Source organism: Toxotes jaculatrix, chromosome 3, assembly GCF_017976425.1.
Source record: "Toxotes jaculatrix isolate fToxJac2 chromosome 3, fToxJac2.pri, whole genome shotgun sequence".
NCBI lineage: Eukaryota > Metazoa > Chordata > Actinopteri > Toxotidae > Toxotes > Toxotes jaculatrix.
The window spans coordinates 6,312,727-6,332,175 of NC_054396.1; the positions used below are offsets into that span (position 1 = coordinate 6,312,727).

General features: G+C 39.8%; 1 protein-coding gene across 3 annotated transcripts in view; it reads left to right on the top strand.

Moving 5' to 3' along the window:
- Nucleotides 1–7,593: 7,593 nt before the first annotated feature.
- Nucleotides 7,594–19,449, top strand: part of frmd4ba (FERM domain containing 4Ba) — a 42,248-nt gene continuing 30,392 nt past the window's right edge. The window contains exon 1 of one of the 3 annotated variants that reach the window (XM_041033760.1): nucleotides 7,594–7,852. The gene's annotated coding sequence lies outside the window, so the exon portion shown is untranslated. The remainder of the gene's footprint in view (nucleotides 7,853–19,449) is intronic. The other 2 variants (XM_041033762.1, XM_041033763.1) reach the window with 2 other exon arrangements.

Consider the following 19,449-nt stretch of genomic DNA (forward strand, 5'->3'; position numbering starts at 1 on the left):
CAGCATAAAGAGAACCAAATATCTATTTCAGCCTTAGGTACATTTATAGCCATTTCCAAACTACCCATAAATTATAAAAGTTAATGATATCAGAATCTTATTATGCCGTGTGAGGACCTGTCATTCATTCTGGAGTAAATGCACTGGAAATGAAAAGCACAATAATTATAATCGATGGATGTGCTTTTGTGTCTGCTGAGCCTTTACACACAGGTTTGTTTCATAGTGTGTGATACCAGCTCTGAAGCACGGAGCAAACCATGATATTTACTGAACAGGGTCATTTTCCTCGTTCACCTCGTTTTCAATAGAGGGCCTTGTCTCGCAGAAGCTTGTTCATGTTCCTGTATCAGACTCAAACTTTGTTTTAGGATTTCAGTCAATTTATTTCTTGCACAGATATTGTTTTACTGTGCTATATTGACATCTTTTAAAGGGAATTATTTGTGTGTTTTCTGATTTTTCTTGTGCAGCTGAGCAAAGATCCCTGACTAAACTGTATATGGAATGCTGTGATGAATATGATGAGTGATTAACCTCAGTTTCTCCATAGAGGCATGATTTTTTTCAGAGACTGTAAATGTAGCACATCTATTGCAACCACAGAAAACAGGAAGCATGGAATGTGATTCAGCCATTTCCATGCTGAAACTTAGCTCTAAAATTGGAGCTTTCTTTTCTAGACAGTTTCATCACCTTCCTCCAGTTGCGTGAGTTGAGAGACTGTTGAATACCTTCACAGAGGATTTCACAAACACAGCAGTGGTCCTAAACTTACTTCTGACAGTATATCAACATAGTAGTTCAACATTTCAAAGCATTTTCTGAGGTCTGGAATCCTGCTGTGCAACATAAAACTCCGGCTCGTGTCAACTTCACTAACTTCAAAGGTTTTGTTTTTTTTCAGTGGTGAAATATGTGTTTTGGGCAACTCTAACTCATTTCTAATTAAAAGCAAAAATCACCTCCTAGCACATCAAATAGCAATAATACTCGGAACATACTGTGTGGGGTAAGAAAATATGGCTTTTCAGATTTCTTCATGTAGGATTCAGTGAAAGAGACTCCCCCCCAGTGTCCTCCACTCCATGACTGGGTGAGGCATAAAAATTCATTTTGCTGGTTGATGTACGAGGATATGACTTGTTACAAGGCCAGTTGTCTCCACACAAAAGGACAATTCAAAGCAACATCTTGTGTTCTTTCCCCCAGATAATGAGTTATTCACAGGATCTAATGCAGAATAGTACAGATAATACTTCTTTTTTTTCCTAATTATCTAACCCATCAATGTGTGGTCTAAGAATCTACAATACTACCAGATGAGACCTATAAATATATTTGGTGCAATTTTTTCATCTCATCATTTTTTATCTCATGCAGCTCCCCAGGGCAACTAAAACATTTCCTTCAGTGTACTCTTTATCGCCAGCCCCCATCTGTTGTTGGTTCCCCTAAGGTTCGATGCTTGTTTTTTTCTGTATGTTCCCATTAAGTTACATTATGTAAGCTCACGTCATTTTTCTCTGTTACAGCATTGACACCCAGATGACCTACCTCTGTAGAACATAATTTAAAAAAAAAAAAAAAACAGACCTCAGCGTCCCTAGAACATCAAATCCTGGATGAGCAATTTCTCCTATTTGATGAAACACAATGTGTAAGATCCAGTCCCTCCAGGTGTTTTTCTACTCTGGACTGGTTGGTGGCTCGGGTGGTTTTCATGATGACTTTAATTGTCACATCTATGAGAGGGACAGACTGAAAAAGACACTGCACACTGATCTGTGCTTTCTGTTTGTGTTTTTGAAGAAGTTTTATCTGGCTACATGAGGTGAAGCTACAAGAATAAACTAAACAGTGTTTGGAACCAGATTAATTAAAAAAAATTTAAAAAGTCTCCCTGCATTTTGAAGGGAAAAAAAGAATTTGATTTAAATCAAAAATCCTCAAGTTTGGAAAAAATATAGATTTTATTTTATGTACCATCTTGGCCAGTGCTAGTTAAAAAAAAAAAAATCCACATTTTGCTTTTTGCCTACAGCAGTCAGATGTGAAAATTCTAACTCTATGCACTCTACATGCATCCATGTATGATCTATATGACAGTGCAGTGAATAGTTCATCTGATGAAACATGTCAAATATGACTTTAGGGTCTGATCATAGCTTGAAAATATTGTGTTCATACTGAAGGGTAAAGATATGAACATAAATCTACAGGCATGTACACAGAGATAACATCAATCATAAATCACAATACTGACAGACTTTTTAAAAATTCCCATAAGACAAATTCTCTTTTTTCTGTATGAACGGTTGGGGTGCTGGGTCAGACTAGCATGTATCTGAAAAGCCTGCAGTGCACGGCTTGAAGCCAGATGATCAAGTTAAAGTCTGCTTGTGGCTATTTGGGTTGCTCCAGTAAATCCACATTCCATTTTGTTTGTGTTTGTGAGCATGTGCTGTTAAAAAAGACACAGTCACAAATAGTTTGGGTTCAAGTTTAAGTTTTTATCCAACACTACAGTCCCTGGGACCTATGAGGCTTTTTCAGATGGGAGTTACTGCATCTGAAAATGTTCGCCAGAGTATGCCAAAGACAAATGAGAAGACAAATCACTGTTAGAGTCAACTTTACTATGAATTTCTTTAATTGATTACATTGAAATTAGGACTAACAGTAATTATTTTTTCATTATTCCATTCATGTTAATGATTTTCCGTTATTTTACTCTGATTTTTAAATATTTGTCACCGAAAAAATTGTCAAAGTTATCTAAGACTAGATCCCAACCCTTTTTTGGCTTGTTTTTCCTGTCTCACAATGTATTCATATTATTTTTGAATAATATGAATAATGTTTTGAGGGCTAAAAGGGTAAAACTACAGTATTTTACAAGAAAGAAGTAGAAAGTAGAAGAGAAAAGTCTGGAAAAATAAACAACTGAAGCTGTGTGAATCTCTGCTTTCTGCAGTTAAAGAGTGCACTACCCACCTGCTCCACACGGTGGTACTGTAACAGCTCATGAAGGCAGCTTCACTCACTGCTGATAAGTGGCCCCTACACTCTTGTGACTGAAACAGAGGTTAGGTTTTAATACATTTTAAAAATGTATTAAAAAATATAGTGGCACATGTTACTCAAGAAAAAGTCAGTTAAATCTGTACTGGCAAATTCTACTGAAAGAATATCTTAATAGACAACTGGTAGAAAATGTTTTTTATTAATGTAATAAATACTTTAGAAAGAAAAAAAATAGATTTTAAAGAAGTAAATAATTTTGACGGAATTGGAAAGACTTGGAACAAGTTTGTGAAAAAGGCTAATAAAGGTTTGAGTACAGTATATTCAGTACTTTGTCAGGTCTGTAACCTTCTCACTCTTTTGATTCTCTCACACTGTCACATTGTGTTTTGAGGGGAACGCTGGAAGGAAAAGTCAAAGTCATGAGACGACCAATTGCCTGGGAACCGCAGTCCTATACATCCCATGCAGTCTGCCCTTTAACTTTGTTTGTCTTTTGTGGTGAAATGATCTGTATAAGTATCTTGTTTATAAAGAAATATATTTTTAAAGTAAGTTTAAGTGAACTTCTATTTGATAATATTTTATTTAGTATTGGGATTATTGTAAATGTGCTGGAAGAGATAATTGATATCGATTTCTTGAGAAGGTGCAGTCCACCAGTATAAAAGTGAGGAGGCTGTGGTGGCCGGAGGCTACAGGAGAGAAGCACAGCTCCTGAACACAGCTCCAGATTATAGCTCCTGCCATGGGCCCAAACTTTAAGGGTATAGCCAGAAAGGCAGTTTAGAGTAAATTCTTTTATTGTGTATTATTTTGATTCTTCTTGAGAAGTGCTCTTGAGAATTTTTTTTCCTCTTTTTTGCTTACTTTTATCTTTCTGGTTGGTTCAATGTGCATTTTTTACTGTGAAGTTTTTGAACAAGTCTCTAATTTTGTCAAATAAAATGGAATTGGGAATTGCTCCACACTGCCACAACTCATTATACCGGGTTTCTCGGCCACCCCCACATCTACATATGCATTTTGATTGTTTTTAATAAAATTGTGAATTGAATTAACATATTTTACATATGCAGAATAAAACAATATAATTTATAGCACAATAACAAATTAGTTAACCACAATATATGAATTGCATAATGAATTTAAGTAAATTAAACATGGGTTTAGTTAGAATTACTAAGTAAATCAGAGTAACAAATACTACTTATTTGAAATTACTCAAAAATATTAAGTACACTCAGCTTAAAAAATATGTCTAGATTTAGATGAGCGTATTGCGTGCATCCACTTCCAATATTAAAATTGAGTAAATTAAACAAAACATTTTTTTCAGTGAACTCTTTCAGTAGCCCTTCTGTGGGATTGAACCACACAGACCAGCTCCCGCTCCTCTCACATATCAGTGAGCCGTGGTTGCCCATGATCATGTCGCCATTGGCATTGTAAGATAATTAGTGTTACTCACTTCACCTGTCAGTGCTACGAAAGTTGTGGATGATCAGTGTATATCTTGTTATAAATTGCAATTTATATAAATTATATAAATTTATAAATTCAGTGGAACTTTAACTTTCAGTGTAATGATCGTTTCTTATCCAAGGACGACACAAGTCATGCTAGAGTAGGGACTCTGTAGATGTGTAATTTGTCGCCAACAAACTCCGCAGTTATCAGCAGGAACTGAGAAGTTTTTTTCGCTTCTATGTGAACTCAAAGGCCCAGTGTCTCAAAATGATTGTGAATTTCATCTGGTAAATCTGCATTATCACTGTAAAATGCATGTGCCGTGAAAGCTTCACAGGCTTAACAGGCAAAGAAACTAAACTACATTTTTGCAAATCCATTGTTTTTTGCTGGTTGAGACCATGAAGAGTGTTGCGCCGTGATTATACATTTTACATTTACCTTGCACATGGGTTGTGGGTTGTATCAATACATTTTTACATATCAACATATTATTTTTCAACTGCCCTCGGTTTTTCCGTGAAAATACCCCCATTTTGTTTTACAAGAAAATGTGGGGGAGGGATAACATACACTGAAGAACAACTGAATTCATTCACCCTGACCTGGAAAATACTAAAGACACACTGAAGTGGCCAAGCTATAAAGAAGAATGAAGACCGGTGGCACAAGGACAACTGCACAACAGCTGACCTGTTTAGAGGTCTGATGAGAGAGTGAGATGGGATGGAGGGGTCAGCTCACTTATTGTTGATGTTACTCATTGTCCTCCATCCTTTGTTTATCTCAACTAATCATGAATGCATAAAGTTTGCTTTAGAAGGAAGCATGAAAGTTGGCAAGAGTTAATGTCTGTCAAAACACAAAAGAAGGTGACATTACCAGTCCATCAAGGTCAAGGCTGATGGCAGGGGGCAGAGTTAATCTGTCTTGGAGGGGGTGGGGGTAATATCCAACTAAAGACTCAGAGGAGAGGATGCACATTGACAATGGGCCAATGACAGTGGGACAGTGTGTCTGTCAGGGCCCACTCTCAGGAGGGTAGGCCTCTCCATGTTAACATCTGTTCCACGAGCAAAACATAATCCCCTTGTACTTAAAATTCATAGTTTCCTCCCTCTGCACAAACAAGATCTCCTCGCTTTGACTGTTTGCATTCTCTAGTCTTCAGTTGTTTAACTTGGGAGACAAATCTGAAGTTTTGTGTTAATTTAGATTAAATGAGGGCAATAAATGACTTCTAAGATTTAAAAAATGTAAATGACAGGAAGTTTTTTTTGTTTTTTTTTTTTAGTAAGATCATTACTGGAGGGTTTTTTTTTCTTATTATTTTCTGTTTTTAATGCTTGTTTGCATTATATTAACCAAATCCCAAAGGTTACTACACACATTTTATTATTCAAACCCACCAAGTCATGCCACGCTGTCTTTGTATTATCATAATGAGATGAGAGTATAGCTTATATGAAGTGTCATCAGAACAATAGCTAGTGGGCTAATCTCAATGGGAGATGTAGAAGCAGAGATTTGGTGTGCACAGGGAGGGGTGGCGTGGGGGTGGGGGGGGGGGGTGGACTTGGTGCACACATGGCACTGGGGTGAGCCTAATCACGGGCTTGCAGAAATCCTCACAAATGGGGAGGGGGATGGGGGCAGTCCCTGGAGTGACTCATTTAGGCTTTGAAGAAAGCGTTTTGCTCCTGTAACACAACCGGCCTTTGCCTAGACATGAAGACTCATCTTTTGTTTTCTTTATTCATTCTCTGCTCTGTGTGTATGCACAGCTGAGATAGCCAAGGGAACATCACCTCGTAGCTGCCCTGACACTTGGTTCAGCTGGTTTATAATAAACTGGACAGTTTCATCCCTCCCATTTCCTTGTCCCTGTATTTTATGTGGATTATTGGGCCTTTCCATTGTTCAGCCTGCCATGGAGCCACAGCAGAGTGGCACTCCTTTCCTTCCCCTTTACAGTGCAGTCACAGGACAATGTTACATGTAATGTTCTAACAAACCTGTAGAGTTGGGCTTCAAAGTCTAACTTCTATAGGAACTTTTTTCATTTTTAGATAGATAGATAGATAGATAGATAGATAGATAGATAGATAGATAGATAGCATAAAAACTTGGAATAGAGACTAAAATGGGACCATAACAGCGCAGCAAGACTGCACTTGGATATTTAAGTAGAATTAAAGGTACATTGACCATATGTATACTCACAAGAGACTTATTATCACCTTATTTAGTTGTTATAGCTAATGTGTTTACAGACTCAGAGCAACATTACCATTCATTTGTAGTCACGTTTCTGGTCAGCTGATGAATTGAGGCCAATGTCCAGCCCCCTCTTTGCTGTGTATTGGTTTGGAAATAGCTGTCTGTCTGTTTTAATGAGTTGCTAATTTTGTCTATCTGCTATTTGGTGCTGGGTAATTAGTGCACAGTGGGTTTATCAGTTTTTGTTTTGTTTTTTGCTGAAAACAGCTACTATTTTGTTACACTGTATTTTGTAGAGTTGCTAAGTGCTGCCAGTTAGCTGTCAACTTGTCCTTTCCTTTCTTTTTGTGACTGTTTTACTTGCTGCTGTAACATAACAATTTCCCTCTGAGGGGTGAATAAAGTATATCTATCTATCTATCTATCTATCTATCTATCTATCATTTTCTGTGGCTTTGTCACTGACATACTCATACAGTACGTTGCAGTGCATCTCTCCTAAGAAGAGCACATTGGATGGTTCAGGCAAAACCATACACTTGGCCTACATTTGAAAATTTGTTTTTAAAAAATTTTTACCACAACCACAGCCATGCAAGAGCACAGACTGTCAAACGCAATATAAATGTCAAACTACAAAACATAACTTAAGATCTCTTCATCATAAACTGCTGAGTGACCAGTTTTTTTCTGATACAGTGCAAAGTGGATGTGGATCACCAGTTTTATTTGATCTGCACTGAGCAGTCGTGTGTTCATGCAGCAGAGAGCGCTCCTCCATTGGCCACCAGCCGCGCGCTGAGGCAGCAGCAGAGGGAAATTCGTCTGTCCCGTCCTGAATCTGTGGAAGGTAGCGGAGAGGAGGCGGGGAGTGTGACTGGATGGGACTGACTGCGTGGAGTGTGGGAGACGAGGCTATTATGCCGAACAGGCAGCAGCTTCCCTTTCTTGACTTTCCATCTCCAATGAACCCCGGAGAACCAACTCTTCATTGAGTCTAACTAAACATCTGATTCCGAGAGCCCGGTCTTGTTGGGAGAGAGAGGTGGATTTATTTGACTGACGGGTGCCGGCGGGGACGCTCCGCGCACAGACAATAAGAGGGGGCAAATCAGATCACAACAAAAGACATAAGGTGAGGATGGTTTGATTAGTCAACAAACAGAGCTTATTAGAGCTTATTCTGTTTTCTTTTTAATAGTAAAACAGTAGGCCTATCCAGTTGTGTGATCACCTGTAGCCTAACAGCGTTTCTGGCAGTCGCACTGTTCGTTTTGTTAAATTGTATTTTCAGCAACTCGCACACTTTGTTCTTATTTGGGACTTCACAGCGTGTATTTGTGTTATTTTTAGACTGCTCTATTTTATGCACACTTCCTGTGGAGAAACGAGTCCTCTGTGTTCATTCATCACATCAGTTGTTCCAGTACACATGAATCCCCGCCTCCCATAAACCCACATTCAGCCTGTATGCCTTTTACCTGACTCCTGCTGACTGAATGTCAGCTGGTTGTTGAACTGTTGACATGTCAACATCACCAGTGCCCAGCTGGTCAGGAAGGTGTACTGTACTGGAGTTTTTAATGGTGTCCTGGACAGTTTCAGTGCTCTGACAGGAAAGTGTGGGCACTGTAATACACCTTCATCTGAAAGTATGGTAGAAAAACAGGAGCCTGTATTTCTGTAGGTTCTATTTAAAAGTAAAAATGACTCTTCTTTCTTTCTGGCCCCGTGGTCAGCTGGCCTGCTCTCCTCTGTGTGAATATCCTGTTTCCTGGACCAAACAAACAATAGGGAGGGAGGCAGGCATGGCAGGCATGTGATATCCTGTATGGGTCTTGTGTCACCTCACACCATGTGTGGTGCTGACAAAAACAAAACAAAAAAAAACAGAACGAATACTTTTAAACAGAGGTACAAAACATACATTAAAAGTACTGTGGTTTTCTTCTTCAGTGTCATTCATTTGTTGTGACGCACAGCAGGTCTGGCATAAGGAAACCCAGTGACAGGAGGTGTGTGAGTCACACTGAACAAAGGCACAGCTCTGGTTTGTATGGGAGACTATACTGAATTTGTGCTTCATGAGAGTCTCTTTCTCTTTTTCTCTCTCTGACACACACAGGGAAACAAACTGCAAAGGCAGCGCTGCTTTGTGTTGACTTTAGTCTAGGATGTTCAGCTGCTTTTAATGGGGTCAGCGCTTCCAATTCAATAAAGCTATTAACCATCACAGAATATTCCAACGCTGCTGTTCAGCACAGAGAGGAGTTATTTGCCAATCAGGGGCCATTATCAACCTTATCCATATACAAGGCAGTATTTGAAAGGGTAAACAAGATTAAACACCACAACCAGTCTACCTGGGGAGTGTGACCTTAGCTGATGATGCATTCCCACCGCTGCTCATCCAAGCCCCTGTTTTGTTTTAAAAGGTGCTCATCAGCATTTTTCTTTTTTTTTTTCCACACGTCTTCATTATAACGTTCTCTGCACAGATTTCAATGAGAGCGTTTGTCAGTTAGGCTATGTGATACTGTTGTCATGCAGGTTCATATAATTCAGCACTTCTGCTAGAAAACAAGTTCCTGCCAGACTGGTTTTGTCAACAGATTTCCGCCACACAGAAAGATCAAACTCTTGGTCAGGCATGTGATAGGTGAGAATGTGGAAATCCTTGCAAGTTGAATCAGTGCACTTTGCAGATGCTGGCTTGATTTACAGGTAACAGTAAGAGTTAATATACTTTTATTAATAATAATTAAAAAAAATCAACCCCCATCAAAATCATAAAAGTGATTTAGTCAGTAATGCAGTGAAACCCTGATGATGTCATCAGGGTTATTTTTGAAGACTTAGGAGCCACATTGCAGAGCTACAGGGGACATTATTGAATTGGTTTTCAAATGGCGGAGTAGGACTATGTCCCTTTAAAGCACTATGTAACTTTTGCTCAACAGTAGCCATCGCTAAATGCTGAACTTCTGTTAGCTAAACAGTATCTTAGTATTTTAGCTAAATGCTAACCCACAAAGTGGCCAATTGAATCGGTAATGTGTGCAACATCACTAAATCTAACATTAGCGAACATCAGCAACCACAAGCTACTGGTCACACCAGACCAAGTGAGGTTGTAGCAGCAAAATCTCTGAGCATATTAATCCAAGCAGTAGTGCATTTTATTTCTTATGAGTTCAACGTTTCATTTTTAAGTGGAGGATTGTGTTGTTTCTTCTCTCAAAAGTTAAATAGTTGCACTTACCAAAGTGCCAAGCAAAAAAGCACAAGAGCAAACAGTGCTTAGCTGTTGTCACAACTGAAAAAAAGCATGGATGTTGTGGATTAGCACAGATATATGTAAACAGGCTTGCTGCTGGAGGCCTGATTCAGGGGCAGACACTGGAGTGTTTTCTAGTTAATGTGTTTGTGGGTCAACAGTAATCTATAGGCTTTACAGTGGAAATCAATTCGGATCCCCAGTCCACAAGGGACACCAGATTGAAGAGGCTGTGTGCTAATTTTGTGAAAATGATTTGGTCCAAAACACATTTTTACCACAAATACGGCTGTCCTGCAATGTTTCCTGTAAATGTCCTCAGTGCATCTACTGCTTTCTGTAACATAATCACTGAAAACATGGTTCACACTGAAAGTTGTGTCAACAGGAATCTGTTCCTCGTTGGCTGTGAACAAGCTCACCAGCGCACAGATGCTACATCTCTTTTCCTTGTTTCATGTCTGCTTTGTCCCCTCAGACAGGACATCCTGAGTAAAACAAAGAGTCTAGACCCCAGTTTCACATGCAAACCACAGACATTGTGAAACATTCATTGTATGTTTCAAAATTTACGATTCTTGCACACAAGAAACACCACATGCAAAGAGTTTGACGAGACGAAAAAATACTGTTGTAATTTGTTTGATTTCTGAGGGATTTGGTCCTTTAATGTGGCTCGGTATAATGCTTATTTCCCTGCAGAATAAAGCAGAAAACACTAACATACTAAAAGCAGCCCTGGAGAGTGACTCTCAGCTGGTTGGGAGTTCCTCTGGGAGCCAGTTTCCATGTCATTTAGATGAAAAAGACTGCATTAAAACGAGCCCCAATCTGTTTAAGGACAGACACTTGTCAGTTTGTGGACAAATTCCCCTCAAAATGCAGAGCTCAAGCTCACCTCCTTATGAATTATTTAAAGAATGGACACAAGGATGGATTATAGGTTACTCATGTGTTTCAGTGGCTATTGACCTGGACACTTCAGAGTAAAAGGCCCCAGTCTCAGGGGAATTTTAGTGGGAAATTAATCACAATTCCAACAGTGCATGGTTTATACCAGTATAACAACCAATACAAATTAGGAGAAACAGTCAGTTGGTGATACATCATCATTTTCTCATTGTGAAGACAACTGTTTTTAATGAGAACGCTGGACAGAAAGCAAATAGCAAGCTATGTTTTAACTTATGTTTCACTCTCCAACAGCAATCTTAATTTCTGTTTTCTGACTAAGACTTTAATATGTAGCAGTTACATTTCACTTTGATGGCTACACAACGTGATTCATGTCTTTGAGTTAAGCAAATGAATTGCTACAAAAACATTGCATAGCAATTAAAGCCAAACAGTAATCTCTATGAAAATTGAACTATGAAAATTGAGATACATCTTCTTATATGTTAATGCCAAGAACAAATAATTTTATACAGATGTATAAACACATATGTATATACAGTATGTTGTATGTAAACAATATTTCAAACTCAAGATGATAAAATAATTATTCATAAAGAATACTTTAATGAGCCTGTGACTTACAAAAATAAATACAGAGCCAAAAAATTGTTTTTTGAAGTAAGGAAACTTCATTAAAAAGCCTATTAACATTCATCTATTAAAAATCCAGCCCTACAACATGTTCTTACTCATCATTATATCATGCTCAGTCTGTCTGTCTAGACAGGAATGGTATATTTTTTAAGAAACAAAGTAATGCATTGATTAATTTATTTAGCAATAAGCACCAGACTGTTGTGGGTTAAAGGTCACGTTCTGTTCAACAGCACAGATTATAGCCGAAAAGTTGACACTAGAAGAAAGTGCTGGTGTATATCATAAATAAGTTAATATGATGCATAATACACATTTATGGGTTCTGTAGTTCTTTGAATTCTAATGAATTCATTGTTGTTTAAAGGAGCAAGTAAGTATTTTAGTTTAAAACATTCAAAAATGAACACAGATGATCAAGACAATGTGAAGAAATAATAGTTTTGATGTCATATCAAAGATATCTATGTATTATGTTACAGAGATATCTCCTGAAGTTAGTATGCTAACCAGCTATCCCCAGTCCAGTCTGACTGTGGCACAGGAGAAGGGGAGGTGGGGCGTGGGACCAAAGAGTGTATTTCCTTGTTTTTTACAGACACCCCAGCTTTCTGATAATATGCTGCCCACTGTTTCTTTGAACACTGAGAATTTGACAGTTGGCCAATTCTCACACATTCCTTTAAATTCTGATAGTAAGAAAAGGAACATGTTTCATGTTTTAGGAACTGTATTCAGGAACTGAACTCTTAAACTTTCTTTTTAATTTCCCACACAACCACTTCCAAACTGTCACCTTTTGTATGTATCACCGACTGCAGAACCATGAATGAGAGACAGAAAGTGTGCCTCCTTTATGCTCATTTGTGCATTTCATTGCATCTTTTTTTGTCTAAAAATGTTATATTGAAAATATAACATTTTTATTTAAAATGTTTGTCATTTCCATTCTGATCATCACCATCTAGATTTCTTAGTTTATCCAGCTCTCAGTGTTCATAAGACTTCTGGAATCAAAATATTGTATGCTATTGCACAGGTGAGATGTAGCAAGGAGCATCTTCCTCTTGGTGGGTTCATCCACAACCTGCGGCAGTGGAGGGGGCCTTGAACCCAACAGATCTATGCAGCGTTACAATCCAGAGCAGAATATCCCCCTGTTTGCTTGTGTTTGCCTCCTCCTCCTCCTCATGTGTCTCTCAGACTGGGATGTAATTGCTGTGAGGCTGAGAAAATGAAAATAACAACAAAGCAAAGCCCTCTACCACCTCTCTCTCTCTGTCTGTCCTGTTGTTGGCTTGCCTAGGAGATTTTGGAGAGAATGAGTGGGGGGCTAGTCTTCCCTGTAATTATGCTGCTTGTGTGCCTCTCTCCGTCTATCCGTCCATCCATCCATCCGTCCATCCATCCATCCTCTCTTGTGATCACTCTCCATTTCTTCCTGTTTTGCTCTTATATACACATTACGCAGATCACATGCACTCTCTTTCTCTCTCTCTCTCTCTCTCTCTCTCTCTCTCTCTCTCTCTCTCACACACACACACACACACACACACACACACACACACCAGGAGAGCTGTGAGGTGATGATGTAGAGGGGATGTTTGAAAGCCTGAATGATAATGGCCAGAATGAGACTCCCTACACCGTGAGTGTGTGTAAGGTAAAGGAGGGGGAGGTGGATGGATGGATAGGGCCTGAGCTGCTATTATTACCCTCTCAGGCGCAAATAGAGAGGTACATGGTGTCGAGTTTGAAAAAACAAAACAAAAAACAACAACAACCGTGCTCCTACAGCAGACGTACCCCACAGCCTCGGATCCACAGTGATCGATACCGCTCAATGCTTAAAACCCCATGTGAGTGTTTCACACGTTTAGTGCCAGAAGGGATGGAGGAATAGTAAAGAGACACACCAGAGACTTCTGTGAATATGTGATGCTCTGACTCTCACAACCCCCCTCAAAGTAATTTCCTGTTGAGTTGCTGTGCTAGATTTTTCTTTTTTCAAACCTTGCCTCAGTGAGTTAATTTAGTTTGGGTTGTATTGTTGGCGGATTTATTGTTTCAGAGCCATTGCAGTGCAGTGTGGTAGACAATGGAGATGTAGTCCGTATAGGTGTTCACCTTCCAGAGCTCAGCATTCATCATTAATGGAGTGTTATGTGAGCTTCCTCTTTTACGGGGTTAATACTAGAAACCAACACCCCCACCTAGACCGATACTCACACACACATGCACTCCAGACCCCAGACACCACTCACCCTCTAACTGGTATCCCCTCCAGTTTAGAAAGAAAGAAATCATCCAGCTGCAGTCACCTTCACTGCTGCAGCTTGGGATGAGGAGGAGGACAAGGAGAAGGAGGAGGAGGAGGAGGAGGAGAGAGGCGAGGGAAGTCATTATCACCTGCCCCGTGGACCGAAACTGAGCACCCCGCTGGTCCACTCAGACAGGCCAGGCTGAGCTCTGTGACAGGGACAGAGAGCTGTGGAGAGAGACTGCATGTCAGTAGTAACATGGAGGAAAGATGTAGGTGTGTGGTGATACAATGACGAGGAAACCATGTTAGAGGAAACCCTGTAATTCAATAGAAAAAGCTGTCTTTGATCCAGAGGTCTTTTCAAAGTCGCATTGTGTTGCTAAGAGGCTTGGCAACTTCCTTTTGAAATAAATAGGTTGTCCTGTATGAGGGTATGTGTACCCTTTCCCTTATTATACTGTACTCTATTGTATCAGCAGCACACATATCTCATAGAGCTGAATTGGTCACATTTGCAGTAGCGTGCTCTGTATAGACAATAACGTGTTGTGATGTCCATCTGCAACATTAGCCCCCTTTAGTTATAGTTGGGGGTAGAAATGACTGACGTCAGGACAGTGTTTGGTGATACTGTGGCCTGGTCGAAAGCTGATATGGAGATGGTGAGCAGGGCACAGTTGTAACAGGTGTCAAGCACAGGAAAGATAATACTGTATCCCCAGGGGAAGGCAGTGGTTGGTTAGACTGGGGAAAATAAATGGTGGTGTCAGCATGCATACAAACACATTTATACACAGTGTACACCTTTCAGACCAGACTGGGTTTGGAAATGTTTACTTGACAGCAGTGCTGAAAGGATTAGTTCATTAATGGATGAGTCGATTGAGTGAAATTTTTAATGAATTCTGACATTTCACTAATCATTGAAGTCATTCCTCAAGCAAATTGTCAAACTGTTGTGGTTCTAGCTTCTCCGGTGTGAGATTTTTCAGTCTCAATATATCCGGTTTATGGACTACTGGTCAGACAAAACACATAATTTCAAGATGTTACCTTGGACCATGGGAAACTGTGGAAATTTTTTAAATATGTTCTTACTTTTTATAGACTAAATGACTGGTCAAATTATATTGACAGTTGGAGGAATTTAGAGTGTTGCAAAAATCAATAATATTTACTTTGGTTGCTTTGCAAATTTCTATTTTGATTGAACTTAGCTGATATGAAGCCAGGTGAAGCCCTGAAGCCGTTATCACCACACTGTTTGACATTATGTGGCACGTCCCTTCATTAGCATGGAACCCTTGTAATTTATTTAACTGTCCAGATGACTGATGATCTGTGTGGTTGGCAAAAATGAAATTACAGGCATCCCCCTGGTAATACTAATTCCACCCAGATACAGCTTTTACACAGCATCTGGGTAACTGATCTGGATGGAGACAGCCTCAAATTACAGTAAGGCTGCCACTATTATCAGAAAATGTGAACCAGTGGTTAGACAGTACGTAACAGAAAACTGTATGCAACTTTTCACTTTCAGAAGATAACAATAGTTCTTGTTTTCATCTAATGCTACTTCGCTCTGCTTTCTGGAAATCTGAAATGAGATAAGTGAAAACATGACACTGTAAAGACAACACTGACATATTAGTATGATATTTTATCATAGATATATTAACAAGCAGTTGCCTATGTACATATTTATTCAGACATTTTTTGGAGTTGTGTTTCCAAGTCCAATATTCACTTTACTTTTAGCTCTGTTTTGATCTCCACCAACCCCTGATGAAATTATCTGGCTGATGTCTAGATATCATTAAAATTGTGGGCCTTAAAACCAAAATATGATGAGCTGAGAAATTCTACAATGAAGGGAACTGCAGCATCAGGTGATAATTCTCTTTAGGTTCACCACTGCAAGCCATACCTCTCATTCTGAATATATGAATTTGATGCATTTTTTATAGAAAAAAATATTCCTTTGCCTCTTTTTCCTCATCTGTGTCTGTTACATTACCATAATAACTGTGATCTTTGGCTTTGCTATTTGAGGTCAGTCAGTGAGATTTTTCTCTTTCTCCACAGCAACTCTGAGAATATTTGTGCTGTTAAAAACTTAATTTGTTCATGTTGTGTCTTTTCTAACCAATTAAATATTGAAAAGCAAAGAGACATGTTTTCAGTCTGAAGCGTAGCAGCTGTTTCAGAATATTCGATGGATAAAACAGTAAAAATATTGAATTAGACCCAGCAGCAGTAAAGCGGGAACAGATGCACAGTTTTGAGGCTCTTTTCTCTACAAGCTCTACCTACTTATAAATCCCCATTTGACTCCCAGTGAACTCCCCCCTCCCTTCAAATCACAGCACCTCTTGAAATCGCTCTGACAGAGCTAGAACCTTTAAGAGCTTTCAGCCCATTGAGATCCTTTGTATTTATACAGCATGACAAAAATAGAGGTTTTCTGCTATATTGGTTGTTTGATACTGACAGGACAGGGGCACTGTTCCTCAGAGACCACTTGCTTTGTGATGTCTATTTGAGCCACAAGTTCTGCTGTGTGTTTGTAAACTGTGTTCGCTTGCAGTGTGCAGTTTCCAGCACACAATACACTTGTGATTTCTCAGGCATGTGTTGTCTGCCCAGATAAGGCCATGTAACTGATTTGATTATCTAGTTAGTAAATTGGATTGAGAGCGATAAGCCAGAGGGTCTCATTACTGTACATCATCTAAATGCAGATATCAGCTGCCGGAACCCAGCTAATTGCAGATCGTAGCCGCAAAATGGATTTAGACACTTCAGTGTGTCTATACGGTCTGTATAAATGTATTGGTTAAACCAAAGGGAGCTATAACCCTTGCAGGGGTTTTTAGTGTTCATGGCTTCACATGCATTAAGGGCACAATTTCTGGTATCAGATGAAACCAGATTAATATAGATAATAGGGGTCAGATTTCCCTAGTTCTTAGAATCAGATACCAATACAGTGTCAGAAATCAAACTGAAGATCCACTAATAGGATGTCATGATTTTATGGTGAATCAAAAGATGCTTCTTAAACTACTGTATTAAGAGGCTTAATGTGAACTATAACCTATTCCTGGTTCTCCACAGACTCTCCCTCGAGCATCATTCACAATTATGGGTGGAAACTGAACAGATGATTGTCTTAATTCATTTATATTTTTTCCTACATAGCTTGTAATGTATGTACATTTACTCAGCAAGGACCGAGTAATATAGCTCTGATAGCTCTGAAAGAAAACAGCTTTGTGTTGTTGGCATCCACAGTGAACTATGAAAGAACTGTGATGGTTTCTTGCATGAGAGATAATTTATAAAGTCATAAAACATAGAAATTTGGATGCTTTTTTATATATCTCAAACTTGGCTCCTCAAGTTTGAGATATTTATCTGAAACCCCCTTCATGTTTACTTGTTCTTTCAGAAATCATATTTTTATATCTTTTAAGATACAATTTTAATGAATTATTTTGTTTTATACACCTCAGAAGCCAAACTATTTAAAATTATTCTTTTTTTTTTTCCTTGCAATAATTGCACCGCCTCCATTGCCTCAAGGCTCATTACCGCACCTCACTTGTGGTGTGTCCTCCCCTCCCCCTCCTCTGCTTCATCTACATTGCGTTCTCTTTGTTTCATTTGGACGCCTGTGGAGATGTCCACATTGACCATTCATATTTGCCATCACTTGGCTATGATATTGAAAACTAATGACACAGGCCCTTTATGTTCCTTCTAAGAAATGTCTGGGCAAATCTGGGCACCCACAGTCCCTCAGGGCAACATTTTGTTGCAGCAGACAGTGCCGGGCTGCTGGCTGACACTGTGGTCTCTGCCTCCCACACACTTCCCCCGGTCTGACCTCCTCCTCTTCATAGCATCTGGGTTATACACACACATGGTTTGCCATGGCCTGTAGCCTCTGGTGTGCCCCTGAGCGCTGTCCCATACAGCAAGAGGAGCTGGCCCCAAATCCCCTGACACAACTGACAAGCCAATAGGTGGATGGTGGCAGCATGAAGCCACAGACCCTCTCCTCTTTCCCTGCCTTCTTTTCTTTTTCTACCCCCTGCCTGGCCACACAAAGCCGGGTTTGACTGTACCGCCTAAACACACACAAAAAGCTTTTCTGTCTCTCCATTCATCGGCCAAATGGAGCTTTATCACATGGTGTTAATTGGCTGTAATTAAGATGTCTTGTGGTTTCTTAAACAGATGCAGTGACACTTTCAGTCATGATGGATAATGGCAGCCTCTCACTTACTGGCATGGTTGTCAAATCTGCAGGCCTTAGGGTAGAGATATCTTAAAAACTGGAGTTCCTTTTGTCGTTATTTACAGCTAGAAATCAAAAACAAGCCAGCAGTGTGTCTAGGGGGGAATAAACATCAGAAAGATAACAGAGAATACATGATTTCCAGGAAACTCATATGTGAAGCTTGCAGTAGCAAGGCCCATTAAAAGCTGGGGCATACTGTATGCATGACCAGAAATGGCCCTCTTTCATGTTTTATGAACTTGATCTATTCATATATGATGTATGACTACAAATCTTCCTCCTATCAAGTATCATGATTTCTGACAGTTGTGTCCACCTGCTCCGTTTTTAACCACGATAAGTGTGCAGGCAGAGTCCTGTGAGGCAAGGACATTATCAGTGGAAGTGAACCATCTTGCATATGTGCGTTATGCAGTGTGTCAGACACACTCCATAGAATGTCTTCCATTCAGTGTGTCAGCTGCAGTCTCAGTATGTGGCATAGCTCGTCAGCTGTAGGCCCGTGTGGATGACAGCTGTTTGCCTGCCCTGCTCAGACTCTGTTACATTCACTTGAAGACCTTCCCCTTTTAGACAATTAATCTACCACTTACTGTACATGGTAATTGCCATCCCATGTTGAAATGAGCCCGGGGACAGGGAGCTGTGATGATCTTGGCAGCGCGGCTGCCCCTATCATGCCCTGCCTTGTATTCTCAACAGATTTAGGCCTATTAATACTGAACTTGTGGGCCTGAACAGAGCAGAGGGCTAAATTGTAACAGCCTGCCTGTCTGTATTCTTATTAAACTTTCAATCCAGGCATCACAAGTCAAATGAGACCCTTATATTGGGAGAAAGGGCAGGGCACTGGCATAAAGGTAATAGGAAAGCCCTCCAGACAGCATAATTTACCACACAATTTCAGCACTAAATGTATCTCCTCTTTTTGTTCCCAAGGGTGGTGTGCCACTCAATTTCCCCATCTGCTGGCTTTAAAGAGGCACTGCAGCGTGAACACTAAATATGTCAGCCACCGCTGCACTTCTACAGCAATTGACTGTACTCTGCCTAAGGGGGGGATGTATAACAACAGATTGAAAAGCATGAGCCTTAAAGTGAGCAGGGTCTTGTGTGCTGCACATGACTTGTGTAGAGAAATGGAGTGATACCAGGGTGACATCAGAGTGGGTGACAGACCGTGTTGTGAGGTCATGGTGTTTGCGGCCGTGGTGCCAGGCTGGAGACAGGCAGAGGTGGAGATTGGCAGACAACAGTTACATAAACCATGCAGAGTTAACCAGGGAAAGGGTGTTTTCTCAGAGGAGCAAGTTACCCCAAAACAAAATGACA